General features: G+C 42.4%; 1 protein-coding gene across 1 annotated transcript in view; it reads right to left on the bottom strand.

Moving 5' to 3' along the window:
* The window catches only part of LOC104462456 (transcriptional enhancer factor TEF-3), a gene marked incomplete at its 3' end in the record, with an annotated part of 40,473 nt that extends 27,629 nt beyond the window's left edge, over positions 1-12,844 (bottom strand). Inside the window, exon 1 of the mRNA XM_010074388.1 lies at positions 12,758-12,844. The remainder of the gene's footprint in view (positions 1-12,757) is intronic.
* Between the last annotated feature and the right edge of the window lie 305 nt (positions 12,845-13,149).

The following is a 13,149-nucleotide window of genomic DNA, read 5'->3' as shown; positions in this document are numbered from 1 at the left end:
CACCACATTGGGCCAGATAGCAAGAAAATCAGAATATGGCTTTTTTTGCAAGGGTGACAGAATCATCAAACCTGTACTGAACAAGAGAGTAAACAGAGAGCTCTGACATGCCAAGTCAGACTAGCTCAGAAATATCACAGTGATAATGCAAAGCAGGACAGAGGAGAAATTTGGGCATGGTCTATGTCAAAAACTAGCTAGAAAAAAATTTGTGCAGTTAAGCCATTCCCTAGCTGGTAAACAGGAAAAGCAGGTCCATTCATTCAACTCCAGAAGTTCAAAAATTCAGGGCTCGTGGCTCCAGAAACTATTCTGAAGTCAACTTAAGAAAACCTTATATCACACGCTCCTTTTTAAAATCTCTCTTTGGTTTCTTACCTTTTTGGACTCCATGTTTACTAAATCTTCTCCAAGATCATAATGACTAGATCTTTTTTTTTTTATAAAATCTGAAATTCTTAAGAATTTTATAATTTCAAAAGCTGAAGTTGTAAAAAGACTTGACAACACCAGCTCTCGGAAGGTTTTGCTGCTCTTTAATGACTTGAAACAGCAGCGGATAGCCATTTTACATCTCCATAATCCACCAAAAGCTCAAGAAACAGATAATACTGGGCCTTTGAACACATGAACTACTGGAATGGCATACCACTGTCCATCTGTCCATTTCAGCCCCTGCATTAGATTACTTCAATCCTCTTGACCCATGTTATACATTTTCAGAGCTCTAACGAACATAGGAAGAAAGAATAAAATGGGACACGAAGGGGGCGGAAAAGGGAACTCACACTTGGCCTTTATCACTGGAACAGACATCCCAAACACACTGTGAATGGCACCAAAGCAGGTAATGTGACTTTAAGAGATCATTAAATGAATAGTGACAGTTGCTTCCCTCACCAAGCATTATCACCAATACGTCCCCTTTCGCTGGAAGATGCTCAATAAAAAATTGCATGGGTATTCAACAGATTGTCCTTCTGGGGAATGAGCATAGAGGAATAAGCTTTCCACAGGGGGGCTCTTACAGTGAAACAGGAGCCATCTGTTCCAGCTGTTCTTCTTTTGATATTTCCCCAAGCATCCCTAGTCCCTGGAGGCTGCCAAGACCCACACTAAGATCTCCACAAACACAAGGCACAGACTAGTTTTAACTTAGGCTGACAGGCTGAGAAACTGAGGGGTTCAGAAAGAAGCCTAAGGTGTGACAGCAAGTGTATTCGTAGCACCACCTGCCTTTAGAGCTGCAAGTCTCTTAACAGCCAGCAGGCTCCACATCAAGTGAAATCATACTCTTAACTGTTCAGCTACTTGACCCCCAAAGCCGTGATCACTTGAAGCTACAACCTCTGTTATCACGCCAAATCGCCTAGCAATGCATACATGTAGTCAAAGTCATCTCCTATGGATTGTACAGGCATCGTAACCATAAAAAAGCACCTACTTTGAATCAATTTATTTTCATCTCCTTAACGTCCATACAGACACAGATGAATACCCAGCAGATGATTTCAGCATGGCACTCTTATTTTGGAAACCAAGCAAATGTATCTGAAGTATAACTTCCCCTCCCACCCACCCACTCACCCTGTCCCACATCCAAACCCTAGGAGTTGTTGCCAGATCATTTAATGTTTTACAAGGCTTCACATCTGCATCAAGTGCTTTTGGTGACGAAGGAAACGCTGGGTCCTTTCTGATCCAAGCTCCAGAATAAATGGAGGAGAAAACATGCTTTATTCAGTTCAGTATTAACTCCCAAGACTTTCTTCTCCAAACACGAAAGAAAAGTTCACTTGTATATTCAGGGAAATCCACAAAGCAAGAGACAGAATATGTGAGCCTTATCTCACATTGGTCTAAATCAAGGGAGATGTGGAACATAAGAGCAACGAGAGAAGGAATCATTTTAGTTACTAGATACTTTTTTTTTTTTTAATGCTTCTTACTTTTTGTGTCTTGACCAGCAATGTAAGTCTTATCCCAAGCTACAACTAGGTCAGCAGGCAACGAAATGTACTATCGTGGACAATCCCAATCCCAACTTTTCTACGCCTTGGGGGCTGATTCTGCTTTCCCTTCTTGCCACTAAAGCTATTCCTGACAGATGATGAGAAAAGAGGAATTGTACAGACTATAAAATCAAGTATGTTTGGCCATCTCCAGCTGAAAGCTCAGTAATAACCCAGCCACTAATACAAATTGGCTTTCTTTTTGGTAACTTCCAAAGAAATTCCATAGACTGAAATGGCCACGAAAATCCTTACAACTCTGTGTCTCTAATTCAGTAAGATGACGAGGACTTAAAGGGCCTGCAAAATTTTCCTAAATTATGTTGCTCAAACAGCAAGCTCTGTGTGCAATCCCAGGCAATACTCTGTGCACAGAGGCAATAAACAGTAATTCAGGGAGTCCTGGTCAGATGCTGTCTTGTCTGTGGGTCTCTTCTTTGGCTGAACACTTCAGGCCTTCCATTTCCTGCACTGATGATCTGAAATCTGAACTCAGTGGTGGCCAAAGTGGTCATTTATTAAACTAAGCAAAGCAAGCTTTCTCTAAACTGTAGAGAAGCCGCTGGCTAAACTATGGTAAATGGCTTTATTACTATGGCAACTTGAAAAACTGTCAGTGGAATTTCTAATTGAAAAAGCAATGTGGTCAACACCAGAGCATTTTTCAGAAACATGCTAGTATTGAACATGTTATTTATAAGAAAGGTTTGAATAATATCCATCAGTAACTACTTTAACAAAATATGAATGTTTCAGTTAGCATCTAGCTTTCTGTTTGCTTCTGTTTCCCCATTTAATCAGTACTAACTATACACATACAGCTTGGTAACTTTAATGGTGTTTTGTATTACCGAGTGATCTAACATCACTAAATATTTTAGTACTTGTAAATTATTTTTTTTCTTTTTTTTTTCTTTCTTTTTTTTTTTTTTTTAGTTCTGCCTGTGGAAGAGCTTGTAATCACAAAACTTTCTTCTGATGTGGAGGGAATTTGATTCTGAAATCACTAAACAGACATCCCAGTTCCCAGGCATGCTCAGACAATTCCTTCCCCATCTGAATTTCCTCACTAGGCACAGTTCTTAGGATCAAGAGTCAGAGGATGTTGTCCCATTCTCATAACAGGAAGTTTTGCCAGAGGTCCCAGGTTTGGTGTTTGTTTTATCCAGAGTCCCTCAGTTTGAACTTACTCTTCTTGGCTCTTGTATTTCTGGTATTGTACCTTAGAGTTGTTCTTATTCTGATCCCACTCTTTTTTTTTACTGAGAGATGATTAAACACCTTTCTTTGTGGTGTCAGTCATGTATTCTCTCACAGGATCAAAGGTACAAGCCTCTTGCAGCACCTCCACCTCTTTACCACAGTATCTCTACTTCCTTCTTCTGTTTCGCTCTGTCCAAATACTTTTTCTTACTCACTCTTGATCCCTGTTCTTTCTGCTGCAGCCCACCTCTTTAACAAGTCACTCGCAAAGGCAGACTTTTGGGTCAGAGGAAAGCAAAAGTATGGAGAAAGCACAAAAAACTTTCGGCTCCAGTAGCTTTGGTTTAATTGTTCTGATGCTGGTAATTCCAACACCAACCCTCTTTCCTTTTACACATGGTATCTCATTGAGATTCAGAGATCTTGCAGGCCTAGACAGCTACTAAGAGCCCTTCGGTGAGATCTCACTGACAGGGAGCACATCTTTAACAGACTCTGTAGTCTACCACATCTGCTTTCTGATACCAATCCATCACTCATTACTGTTGGTAACTGCTCCCTCTTAAGTGTTTGGGGCAGCTGCCTAACACAAAGTCATACTTTCCTAAGGATATGAAAAATTGCAGCCAGCTGTCTCCAGTTGCTCCATTTTCTTAGAGCTGCTTTGTCCAAAAGACTTCCCCTACTCCTTTTCTTTCCCTGCTGGAATCAGTATCGAGCACGACACGCTACCGGAGATATCCCTATTCACTCACCTTCCCAGGCAGGAAGGCTTGCCAGCACACCTGGGTAGAGCCTGACAGTGTGAGTCCACTCCTGCTTCTGAGCTGGCTGCACTCTGAGCAAGTCACTTCACTTTACCAAGGACATCTCTTCATCCTTGGTCTCACTTAATGGAACTGCAAGCTGCGGGGGCAGGGCCTGCTTACCATTACAGGTATTCCTTTTTGTCATTGTAACGCATATAAAAACAAACAATTGCAGTATTCACTACCCTGAGCCGCATACTGCTGCTTTAGAGGATCTGAACCAGAACATTCTTATATCTGATCAGCAGTCAAACAGAGAATTTCAAAAAAGAGTTAGGTCAGACAGAAGAGAAGATGTCCTGCTGCTCAAACTATAACTTTAGAGGAGTTTATAACAATAAGAAAACCTGGAAACAGCAACAACCAGTCAGTCACTTCCATCCAGAATACACTAACAAATGAGCTTACACAATGCAGTCACAAAAGGAGATTTGGGTTTAGGAAAGCAACAGTTTGGAATACTATGAAATCTATTGTGCAAGGTACGATGGAAGATAGCGTTCAAACTTACCAGAGGAAGAAGGCTGGGAAATTCTACAGGACACTGCAATAATAGCTCAGTTCCTCTGAAAGAGAAGAATGAGTGCAATCAGTAGATGAGCAGCTCCAAGGGGGTGCAACTCAAAGACTGCAGGAAAAAAATGTACTGGAAAGGGAAAACGTGGGAAAGCAGCTATTCAGCAATAACTAAGGTCTGTTAAAGCTTGCAGGCAGAAGAGGATAGAAATCATGAACGTGTTCACAGGGTCTCTACAGAGAAAAACAAAGATGCAACTGTAGCAAGACCAACAAGCACTGAACTCTTATCTAGGAAGGAGGTACCTGCCAGCAACCAGTTGCTCACAGGCTCCTCAAGAGCTGCACTCCCGTCATCGAACCAGCCTGGAGCCAGAGCCACTCCGTTTTAGCAGAAGATCCAGCGACAGTGGAGATGGGTGTGTGCAGTTCACTGAGCTTTTTGAGGGGACTCCACAACAACTTAGCCAAGTGGTGAGACCGGCCACAATCTCACCTTTTGCTCTGGGCCTCCTGCAATCCCTGAGAAATGCTGGCTATTCCCTGCAAATACCCTCTCTCCATGCAGGACACCAGAGTAACACTGCCTAATCCTGTGAATAAAACCAGTTAAGGTGTTACTTGCTGTAGGTAAAGCAAAAGCTCGTAACAGGTAGCAGCACCAGTCAAGGAAGAAAGGAGAGCTGAGATTTCCCTCTGTGTATCGGGCAAGGTAATATAATCATCACATCTACAGGCTGCATTGTGAGATTGTCTCCGTCTCACCACCGAATAAAACCAATTTACAAAGGAACAAGCACTACCAGCCTCAGATCATATCCAACATAAGCTTGGGCTCCCACTGAATGCTTATCACACAGCTTAGCACAAAATCAAGCTCGGTTTGCTCACTACAACAAAACTGCCTGCAGCAGCTGCTGTTCAAAAGGCACTTGACTTCCTGAGCAAAGCAAAACAACACTCTTAAATTATTGCTGTCGCTGAGATCTGGCTGAAACAGAGAGAGGATGCAGTGTCCAGCACAGTGATATAAATCTAAACAAGGAGAGAGGAGAACTTCTGCCAGTGCAGCCCTGGATGATGCAGTCAAACAGGATGTGACGAGGTAAGGCTGTGTGAGGCCTTGCACACCTTCCAAACAGTTGTTACATTCGTAATAAAGGAAACAGAACACAAAGCCTTGCTGCTGTAAGTAGGGGAGGAAAAAAAAAACCCAAACAACCCAACCCAGCAACAAAGCCCAAAGGCTGGTTCTGGTCCCACTAGTCTAGGGGTGGCCAACTTGAAGACTGATCCTGAGCCACAGACAACTCACGCACAGCTCCCACGCAGTGGCTCCATCACAAGGCCACCAGCCTCAGAATGACAAAATGACTACTGCATGATTTACATCTCCTCCGAGAGAGAAAAATAAGCCAGGAAGGGCAGCAGAGATTGACACTGCCAGGTTGCCCTGGAATCGAGCCACACACTGGGCTGGCCCCAGGCCTCAAAGGAACAGCGCGATTCCTGGGGAGTCACTGTTCTCTCCCATGCAGGAACTGTTCCCACAGCTCCTATTCCCCCCCAACTTTCCCAGATACGTGGCATGTGTTTCCAAGCTACCCAAACAGATGAAGGTTGTGGCAGGGTGAAAATGGTTAGCCACCCTCATGCTAGCAGCAGTGGTCACCAGGAGTCATTCTCCCAGCAAGCACGGAGCTGGTTAGAAAGCAATGAACCTGGAAGAAGTCCAATAATCATATCCCTTTTCTATTGCAGAATCACCAGTAATGTTAGCTAACATGTTTAAATCACAACTGTCCCTTCAAGTATAGACAAGGGTAGACATCAACTGATTAAAACTACTTGGGTCTTACCAAACTAAGCTAGAGACAGCAATAAATCATGCTTAGCATTTTCCTGAAGAATATTGTTTACTTAATAATTAAAGGATACGGACACCTCAATAGCAACCTAAAAAAGCCTTGCTCCTAAACCCACTGAAAATCAGTTGTCCTGAAAATCTCACCATCAGACTGAAAAGCCCTCCTTTTCCCTATGGAAAAAACTATAGCACAAAGACCTAAATGAACTACCAGTGACAAAAGACTGAGGGCAAAATCCAGACAAGAATTTCAAGACAAGAAAAGGTGAACTTTAAAAGTGATTTGCAATTGCAAGTGGTGTAACTTCAGAGGGGCTTGTGTTTAACACTGCCTGGAAATCACGCATCTTTTGACTCTTTCCTGACAAGTAACACAAAATTGAGAGACTCATAAAGCCCATTTTATGATATCCAAATTAATTTATTTTTTCCTAATCCTGCATCCTGTTCATGATGTCTCTCAACCTCTTGTCTAGGACTCAAGGGTAAATGTCCCAAGAAAACGCACCACTGTGGCATACTTAGCTTCCCATTACACTAATGGCAGAATTTCATATGAACTCAGGCAGGAGATAGATGTTTGCAAATCTCATCCATAGCAGTGAAGATGTTTAGCTCCAAAACTATTAGACAGTCTCCAAAAAAAGAAACACCTGAACCTGGGCTAAGTGACTTAGAATAGACAGAAGCACTGACCACACAACCCACGAACACAGTCAGATTTCTGCATCTGCCGTACTTACAGGTAGTCTGTGTTGCAGGCATAACCTGTCCAGCCAGGGCTAAGCCCTTTAGTAAAGCCCCAGGACAAAAGCAAACCACAAACAGGCAGAACAGGTAAATAAAATGGGACCTCAATTCAGTCAACCCATTAAGCATGTGCCTTGATTTTAGTAGTAGCTAGACGGGAACTTAAAGGTGTTTGAGACTTTTGATAGACCAATGCCTAAGTAAAGAAAAACCAAGAAACATCTGCATCATATGAATGAACCCTATGCATGGCTACCAACCAAGCTGCACTCTCTTGGAATATTCAGAAACCACCTCAGCTCAGTTTCGGAGTACATGTTCCACCTGGAACATGCATTCAAGTGAACATTCAGTGCTTACAGCTAAAATGACCACTTCTTGAGGGCTAACACTAAGCAACGTCCACCAGATTTGTTTTCTGGAAAAGAGTCTGAAATTTCCCAGCAGATGAACAGATGCCAGCCATTTTAGCCAGATTTCAGTTCTCCTACCAGTTTGATACAAGAGACAGCAGAGCCATACTCAACTAGTATAATTTTGAGCTAATTTTGAGTGTAATTTTGAGCTCAGAACTCTCCCTCTCAATTGTGGCATAAACACACTGTCATTTCCAAACTGCTGAACATATAGGAATTTCACAGAAAGCAAGTGAAAATCATGAGAATGTTTAAGTACAATCCCAACCCTCAAAACCAGGAATCACTAAGCAAAAAAAAGATAAAAAATGAAATGCCAAAAACTGGAAAAAAACACAGGTTAAACTTGCCGCCCAAATATTACAGGAAAGCACGAACCTTCCAATTTATCTCTTTGCCCTCCCAGACCCTTCTCACCAGGAAGGTCAACAGGTTATATACCTTCTGCCGGATTAATCTGCAGGAGAAGAAGGGCAGCTAGCCAAGCAAAACCAGATTCTTAAAGGGACACAGCTAGCCATAAACTTGACTCCAGTTTTTACAAATAAAACCTGTGATCAAAAACAGTGGAAAAAGATGCTGCTTCTCTATTTTTCAGTTAGCTTACTGGGTGGATAGAAACGGCGATTTACATTGTCTCTCCTGCACAGTTACTTTCTCGTGTTTGAATCAATCCTTCACAAACAAACAGGGGCAGGGAAATAAATAGTATTTTACTTATTTGTTTTTAGAAAGGCAAATCAAAGAGCAGTGAATGCACTCGGAGCAAATCTTCTTATACAACCCTCTCTTTTTCCCTAAGCTGGCAAGATTTTCAAACCAAGAGAACCTCTCTAAATCCTGCTAGTCTGGTGTTGGTGAGTTTTCTTTCAAGGACCTGCTATGGAGAAGTATGATCAGACATGATGAACTTAAGACACACCAGCAAATCCTTCATTTCCATTTCAATATACATACGCTCAGTGCTTGCTTGACTTTTCCTCTTTCAGTCAAAGCAGTCCTGCTTACAAGAGATGAGATTTTGCCTGGACATCTGTAATTAATGGTTACCATACTGTTTGAAGGGAGGCACTTTGAGGACTAGGCTAATTTATTTTCACTTTTAGGCTAATTTATTTTCATTTTAGCAACAGCAAAGCAGATGCTTTGAAGGCTTGTATCCAGGCTCTGAAAAAGCCACTGACACTCATGCCTCAGAAGTACAGCAAAGTAAACCACCTACCCTTTGGCAATCATATTCTAACAAAGGTAAGAACAAGGTAATTATAAATCTACAATGGAACAGAAAAACAGAGCCAGTGACTCAGCTAGTAGCACCAGGAACTGGAAAACCTGCCCCTCCCGAGCAGGAAAACGTCTAATTCATATGGTGTTAAAAACAAAGGAGAGCGACTGTATCATCTGCAGAAAAACGAGGACCAAGGGGCAGGAAAAACAACACACCCCAAAAAAAGACCCCAAGAACCCAAAACACCACCTCCAAACCCTAAAGAACTCCATCTAATAATTTAGTCTCAGATCTTGTAATGAACTCCATGCATGCAAATTCCTGACTTTTTACAAGGCTCTACCAAAGAACATGTTGGGCATTTATTTAGCACAGTGGTGGGCATAATGCAGAAGTTGGAGAGAGACAGGAACATATACTACTGTAGGTCTTGACCAACTTGATTGCTCCTCAAAGGAGGACAGAATTGCCATGAAGTTAGGGAATTAAAAGAATACAGTGAATGATGTAACAGGTTTAGATTTGGAATAGCATTTGCTACTCTCCAAGGAAACCATAGCTGAAAAATTACGTCAAATTGGCTTTGAAGAGTACTGCTCATATTATTAGAAAAATAACTAATGGCTTCAAAACCAAGTGGAATGACATATACCAATGCAACCAGCAGGTATAGGGGACATCTACTGGGTTGCTGTAGAGATCTTTGCCAGTCTAGATTTCTTGGACATCTTAATTAGATATCTAAGACTGAATAAAAGGAAAGTTAATAAAACTTGCAGATGACACAGAATGAAGTTTACAAACACCAGTAGAAAGGAACAGTTCAAAGGGATTCAGATACAAAACAAAACAAGAGTGTGTTCAAAACCAAACAAGAGAAGCAAGGTGGACAAAGAAGATTATGTGGAAAAAGTAATGCAAAGAAACTGAAGAAATAACAATGAAAAAACCAGAGATGAATCAAGGAAAAAGCCCTGACAGAAGCAGGAGCTAAAGACATGCAAGAGTGAGAATGATGAACAAATGAGAGAGCTGTCTGCAAAGCAAATTCTTCCACAAAGTGACCGATGTAACTTTTGTCTGCCCATGCTCAGATATCACTTCAGGCAACAAAGAGAGATGAATCAACACCAACAAGGGGAATATCAGATCTCATTCTGCAAAAAGAACACAGATAAATTGAAGAAAGTGAGGAGCAGAGTATAAAAAATAATCAATAAGGCTAGAATAATAGAGGTCAAAAAACAGTAAAACTTTAGTCTTGTTAGTAACTTATAAGAACTTAGAAAGTACCAATACAGAGAGGGAGAATAAGCAAAGATTTCACAGAAATATACACCAAGGGAAAAACTGTTGCAGTAGAATAAGAAAACTTTTGTTTTCTGATAAAGTACATTGACTGGGTGATGGAAATGTTGCCAAGAAAATTACTGGAAGATCCATTGCATAGCATTTACAGGAAAACAAAACCCAACAAAAAACAGCAAACAAAAAACAAACAAACAAATGAACAAAGGACAAATCTGAGATATAGAGAAAGTATAATAGATCTTTAAAAAAGGTAACACTGAATTTTTGCTTTCTTAAGATACAGTTGTGGCCAGATAAGACAGAAAATCCTTTCACTATGACAGGAGCAACTGTAGATGTGGTCCAAGGAACTGCTTAGGGTGGGAAAAGATGGCAACGTTGCTAAGAAAATATCCACATTCTTTCCCCTCTGCCCACTCCCTAATTATTGCACCCCCTTCTTCAGACACACCAGCATTCATGTGACCATATGATTAACTGGGCTGGAGAACAGATGTGGCTGAAAAGTAACTTGCTAAAAGAGAGTGTTACTTTTCATCTGGATCAGGCCCCTAGTTTGGGTCAGTAAACAGCAGTGCCAACACTCATGCCAGCGACAGAGGCGTGACAAGTATGGAAATGGGACAGTTTGAGGCTGTGCAGACAGGTTCTGTCTACAGCAGGGCCAGCCTAAAGTCTTCGTGGACCCGACCCTTGAGTTATGTTGTGACGGAACCAAGAGCTCAAAGATAGAATTAGAAAGACACATAATAAAGGAAAGCTGCGAATGAGTGTAATGTACATCACTCCAAACAGACATGCAAGCAACATCTATGGAAACTGTACTTTGCAAACTTCTCAAAACTCTACTTGCTGTATTTGAGTTCTGTGAAACAAATATCTGGGTAAGAAAACCAACAGTGACTGTGATTTTATTTTAAACCACAAGCAAAATTTGGGGCCATGGAGCCCTTTTTTTCTTCAGAGCTTGGCAGTACTATTTTAATACAGTTTTCCCACAGATCTTCCGTAATACACTAACATTAAAACACTTATCACAGTAATAACCTAAAATACTTCAAAGCCATTGTTAAAATTAATTTAAAAAATCCAAAAGATGTAACAGGAACCAAGACAGTGGAGAAATTCCTACGACCCATTCTCATGTACATTAATTGCTCCCAAGATCATCTCAGAGAGGATACAAACAATGACCTGATAGTCCAATTTAGAGATGATAGACTTTGTCACATGCTTAAGTTTGAGGCAGCCATCCAGACAAGATTTAGGAAAACCCCATAAAGTGACTGTACCCACTGTTTGGTTGCCTTTTCCTCTGCCAACCCAAGTTCCAAAGAAAACCAGAGTCCCTCAGCATCCAACAGCCCCAATAAAGAAGGCCCTCTCTATTAATTACAGCACAGTCAGGGCTCTCCTCTGTCGTGACAAAAAGCTATTGAGACCAAAAAAGGCTTTAACTGCACAGGTGATAATACAGTATCTTCAGCCCAGTCCTAGCACTTGTTACATGCACAGTCTGCTTTCTCCTTTGTTCTGTTCCTCTTGCTCCTGCTCATTACCCTATGCCCTGTCCTACTGCCCACTTGCTTCCCTAGGAGAACATTGAAACTTTTTTCATCTACACAGACAGATGGAGAGACAGGTGAACAAATGCTCCACTCTGCACACAGACAGTGCAATCAAGTCCAGGGGAAGCCAATCCGTTCTGAGTAATAGGAAACAAGAAAAAAAAAAAAGACCCAAACCCCAAATCTCCTTCCCTCGCACCCAATCCTCTGCACTTGAAGAGTATTTTGCATTGTTTATTTGTAGAGGATTTGCAGAACTCAGCTCTTAAGGTTAGAAAGCAACACGAGTGTAACTTCAGGTTAAACAAAACAAAACCCAGAGTAGTTGTCGGGTTTTTTGGCTTTTTTTTTTTAATTTTTACTTACGTGTGACCATTCACCATAAAGTACTTTACAGAAGTCCTTAAAATACATTGAGTTACACTCCTTCCCCCTTCTGCAAAAAAAGCCTCATCTTTAGCATACCATGGAAGGAATTGTTTAAACTGAATTATCTACATAAAACAAAAGATTACTCGGGAAAGATTTTTGGTGTTTGGTTTTTGTTTTTTTTTTTAATCTAAATCCTTTCCAGAGGCATACCACCAAAACGCAACTCTGACTTCAGAATAACTGATCTAGGAAAACAGTATTCGCTCATCTTTTGGCAAATGCCGCTTAACAACTCACAATGCCTTCTGACGAATGGATTTCCTTATGATTTTTTGTTTTTCCTCAAAACATCTTCCTTAATTCACATTAAAACCTGTTGCAAAAAGTACTGAGCCTCCTCTCCACCCTGCCCAAGAAGATCTCTACGAACGGTACAGAAACCTGTTTTTTGCCACTAGAAGTGCAAGTAGCAAGTAATTTTCAGCCGATGCGCCAAGCGAGCGAGTTCCCGAAGTCCCAGCGCCGGCAGCCCCTTCCCGACGAGGGAAGCCGCCGGAGCCTCCATTGAGGATGTTCCCACATCTTCCTTTGTGCCTCCTCTGTCGAACACGACCGGCTCCAAACCCTCCCTTTCACCCTCTTTCCTGCAGGCACCCGCGCCCCTTCATCCCGCGCGGAGGCGATCGTGAAATAGCGCGTCCTGACCTGAGCGAGGCAAGACCGGCTGTTGTTCCGCAGGGGCAGCGGGGACTGGCTTCAATTCCTCCTTCTGCTCCGGGACTTTCTGCCAAAAGAGCAGATGAGGGCTGTTACTGCGCGCCTGTCCCTCGCTCCCGCCCGATCCCCACCCCCGAGCCCGCAGGGGTAGGAGCAGGGGCTTGGACGAGGGGAGAGGGCGGCTCAGCTTCTCGCTCAGCCTCGCCATTGCGAGTCGCAGAGAAAGGAAAAAGTTGCCGGAGCCCCGCGGCTGCGCTAAGGGCGGCTCCGGGGTGGACCCTCGGGGGTTCCCCCTTTCCTCAGCTCCCTCAGCGGCGGGGACGGCGCGAACAATACCGAGCTCCCGTCGGGCGGGTGGCCAGGGAGGGGATCGGAGCGGA

The sequence above is a fragment of the Pterocles gutturalis genome, unplaced genomic scaffold (genome assembly GCF_000699245.1).
Source record: "Pterocles gutturalis isolate BGI_N339 unplaced genomic scaffold, ASM69924v1 scaffold18622, whole genome shotgun sequence".
Classification (NCBI taxonomy): Eukaryota; Metazoa; Chordata; class Aves; order Pterocliformes; family Pteroclidae; genus Pterocles; species Pterocles gutturalis.
This window is presented reverse-complemented; position numbering and strand designations above follow the sequence as displayed.